Below are 4,453 nucleotides of genomic sequence, written 5' to 3'. Positions count from 1 at the left end.
TGGGGCTGGGGTTGGAGTTGGGGCTGGGGCTGGAGAGGTGAGGCAGCTGAGGCCTCACCTCCCTAGCCCATAGCATTTCTTCCCTTCCTTTTCAAACAGAACCAGTAGTCCTCCAGGCAGTGCACTGTCTGGCCCCAATTTGTAAAAGGTGATCTCACTAGAACCTCTATGCATATGGAGAAAGCTGGGGGGGACTATGGTTAAGGAAGTGTGCGTGGGGGGGAGGTGGTGCTCTGGACAAATATTCTGTTAGAACTAGTATTCGCCTCTTCGTCTGTACAGCCAGTGGGAGATGGAAGGGAGGACAGACTATGGGGTGGGGGATGGGAGAGAAAGCTTCCTGCTTGGCATTTGCAAGCTGGTGGGGAGCGTGCTGCCTCCAGGTTTCAGGCAATCACAAGGCCCATTTGCTCTTGCAGGTTCATTAACGAGGCCCGCGGGAATGACAATTGCCTTGTCCACCGTGTTAACTGGACAGAAGGAAGAGAGAAAAGTCAGTAAGGGGAGAGAGCAATGTTCAGGTTCCTGCTCAACTGGCGCTGCTCCTCTGAACTCTAATGGTGACCTGCCCACAGCTGCCTTGGCTATCACTGGGAGGGGCAGCTGGGAGGTGGGAAAGGAGTGTAGGGGGTGTTGTCGATTCCATGGGCTCCCCACTTCTCTCTCTCTCTCTCTCTCTCTCTCTCTCTCTCTCTCTCTCTCTCTCTCTCTCTTTCACACACACACACACACACACACACACACACTTCTTTCTTTTGCATTTGATTCCAGGCCATTTGCTGGGCCCCTGGGTCACTCCTAGACATATTTTCCCAAATGATGGTTCCCAGAAAACATCTCTGAGAGGAAAGCCAAGAAGCAGAGAGCCCTCAAGGCCATGCAGTCCTCTGCCCACTGTCTCCCCTCCTTCCAATCTGCCCTGGTTCTGTCCTGGGCATCTATTGTACAGAAGTGTGGACAGAGAGGTTCTTAGACAGGGGGCCCACAGCAGCCACTGGACAGTTGTGTTCCTAGGGACCCTTGCTCTGGAACCGATTCTCCTTTGCTATCCTCCAAGGTGCTATGAATTCTCAGCCAGCACTTCTATTTGCTGGGCAAACAGACAGTGAAAACGGTCCAGCGCCAGGAGGCTTGGAGGCTGGCACTTGGCCAGAGGCCCTGGCAGCACAGCATAGGGATGGTAGAAAAGAGTATCCAGTTGGGAATTATTTAGCGCCCACCTGCCTTTTCCCCTGTACTAATGGAAAGCACGTCTGGATGAGGGCAAAGAATGCCCGGGAACTGGGGACCATTCTGTCCTGCTGCTTGTTAGGAGAGCAGAGCCCTGGCAAGAGGTTACTTGGGGAAGCTGGATGATGTTATCGACCAAATTGGGGTTTGGGGATTATCTGTGGATTTCATTTATCTGTGTTTTCCCTGGTCTCTCTTGTTGTAGGTAATTAAGAGCTGATTGCTGGTAATTAAGAGTTGTTGAGAGAGGCGGCAGGATCCAAAAAGGAGAGGCACACAGTTTGTCTTCCTTTGGACAGACTCCGGCCCCCTCCCCACCCCTGTCTGCCTCCTCCTCATGTGCCTCCTGCAGGGAAGTGGCCTCAGAGAGCAAGTCCCAGCTTGTCAACTGGATTATTTATTTGTAAATGCCTCTCTGCCTTCTTCCCCCCTCTATTGCCAAGCCTGGAGCTGAGCCAAGCCTTGTTCGGGTGGGTTTTAATTTGACCTCCCCACGCTCAGGTGGCCTAAAGAGAGAAAGCCTTCCTTGGGCTCCTGAGCAAGATAACAGTCACAGCTGGCTGAATGGTGATCTTGAGAGCGATGTTGTCTCTTTGGGACTGGACTGTCTTGTTCATTCTTCCTGGTTGTGAGCTTCTCTCCTGGGATGGAGAACTGATTCTACACTGTCTTGGCATTGAGCAAGGAATATGTGTCCACATAACTGCCTTCTGTTTCCAGGATCCACCCACTGGTCTTGCTGGCTTGGATTTGACCATGGACTCTAATGTTCTGGGTGGTCATGGCCTCTAGTTCAGGGAGCCCACACACGACTCCTCCGGTGGGCCCCTTTTCCTCTCAGCTCCTCTGCATGCTGCAGGTGTTCTTGGCTCTATGCCCTGCCCTGCTGGAGCGTGCTCCAAGCTCATTGCTATGAGATAAGACCCCCATGCCCCTCCCCTCGGGGCCTGGAAACCTCTTTGGGGTTCCCAGTGCCATGGTTTGGATCTGAAATGAATGTGTCCTCTCCAAGTTTCAGGTGTTGGAAATTTGGTCCTCGGGGTAATGATAGTGAGAGAAACTAGGTTACTCCCTGAAAGGGCAGGGGTTTTGTTTTGTTTTGGGACAAGAGTCTTGATATAGTACCAAGGCTAGCATCTAACTCAAGATCACCATGTTCCAGTCTCCTCCCAGGTTCTGCCATCATACCCAGTTCAGAACAGGCTGATAGAAAAGCAAGAGTCACCCTCTATTCTCTTATCCCCTCACTGGCTCACAGCACTTTCCTTTCTGTGCGCAGTCCCTTGGTAATGCCAACAGGGGGTCCTTGCCAGCATGCTAGTGCCATGTTGTTTGAACTTTCAAGTCACCAGAACCATGGGCAAAATAAACCGATTTTCCCCCCATATGTGACATTTCGGCTTTGAACACTGTATTACAGTGGCAGAAAATGGACAGTGGTACCACAGTTCTCACATCCCAGCATCACAAGTCCCCAGTTTGTTCCAGGATGCTAGTCATCATGGAGACTCTTCAGCTAGCTGGCAAACTCCTCCATTCTTTTTCTGTGACAAGAAAACTGCTCTTGTCCCCTCCTCACCATTCTGCATCTTATGCTGCAAAACCATCGTTCCCAGCTCTGCATGTTCAGTGCCCCCAGTGCTTGCATGTGGAAGTCATGGCTCTTGAGAACAGTCGATCGTGAAAGATTTGCCAAAGTCTTCCTGGGACCTCACAAGCTACTCGCCTTTCTCGAAGACAACCATTTATTGAACAGTTCCAGTGTGGCTGGGACGCTCCTGGCTTATCATGTTTAATCCTCACAGTGCCCTGTAATGATCTCCATTTTGCATCAAGAAAACCCAGATAGAGGGGTATTAAGAACTCGCTGGATCATTTGCCTCCATCACCCTGCTTTCTGTCTCTTTGGACTCACCTCTGCTGCCTCGACAGTGGCTGTGGTGTGGAGTCTCATCAGAGTTTCAACACTGATAGTGTATCTCCTGGTAGTGTGCCTCTGTCTTTCCTTTTGAGCTTTCAGGCTTCTGGGCTGTGACAGAAGGCCTAGCTTGTCAGGCACCAGGGATTGGGCTACCTGTCTGGTAGTTGGTGGGGGTCTATTGTTGCCACCCTCTGTTTCCCATACAGGCATATAAACTCTCCTAGTGGTTGTATTCTATGGTCACCCGTATCCCCTCAAAGGGAGAGAGTGACAAGTGAGGAATGTCTTATGATCCAGGGGGAAAACCACAGAGCATGACTTCTGCCATATTCTATAGGCCAAAGTGTCACTTATCCGTGTGGGTTCAAGATGAGAGGAAAAAAGACCCCACCTCTTCATGGAAGTAGCAAGGTGCTGGAAGAAACATATGGGATTAGAAATATTGCTGTGGGTTAAGGGTTAAATTCCATCACAACGGAGGTAGTCAGGGAAAGAGTGGGACAGACGTGGCTTAAATACAAACTCAAATTCCCTAAACCAACCCAGGGCTCAGACATGGAGAGGTCTGTCCGTCAGCATTGCTTTTAGTACTTCAAGCATTGCAACCAGAAGCATCCTTTGTGGGTCTGTCTTACCAGTGGAATTGCTCTCAAAGGTCCTCTGGAAGGGAGATTCCCATAGGCTCTGTAAGGAAAACATATCTACCATCCAGCACCCTGTGTCTTTTGGTAGGGACCAGGGCAGATTGCTCCAACCCAGGAGCCTAAGTGTTCTAAGAAAGGGAAGAAAGCAAGTCACCAGAGGAAGTGACTCCTGAGCAGGGTGGGAAGGACAAGTAGGGATTGACCATAGAAGGATGGGGACATGGATGACACTATAGACAGAGGCCCTCCTTCTACAAAGGTTTAATGGAGATAAGGGTGACCCATGGGGAGGAGGAGAGGGCACGATAGCAGCAGGGCAGGGGGGAGGAAAGGAGGGACAGAGCCTTGTGACTCCTCCACCAGACTTTGCCAGGAGTGGGAAACATAACTTAGTTGATTTTGTCTCCATGTTTATCCAGAAAATCAGCAAATGCTTGCTCTTCAGGAACATGCCCACACATGTGCACGCGCGCACACGTGTGTGTGTGTGTGTGTGTGTGTGTGTGTGTGTGTGTGTATCTGAGGCTATGCAGTAGAGAGTGTGTGAAGAGAGACAGGCAAGAGGAGGAGGAGGACAGAATGGAAGGGTAGAGGGGTAGAGGAAGAAAGGAACAGGAGAGGTAAACAAGGAGAATGAGAAAGAAAAGAAGACACAGGG

The sequence above is a fragment of the Mastomys coucha genome, chromosome X (genome assembly GCF_008632895.1).
Source record: "Mastomys coucha isolate ucsf_1 chromosome X, UCSF_Mcou_1, whole genome shotgun sequence".
NCBI classification, from domain to species: Eukaryota; Metazoa; Chordata; class Mammalia; order Rodentia; family Muridae; genus Mastomys; species Mastomys coucha.
This window is presented reverse-complemented; position numbering follows the sequence as displayed.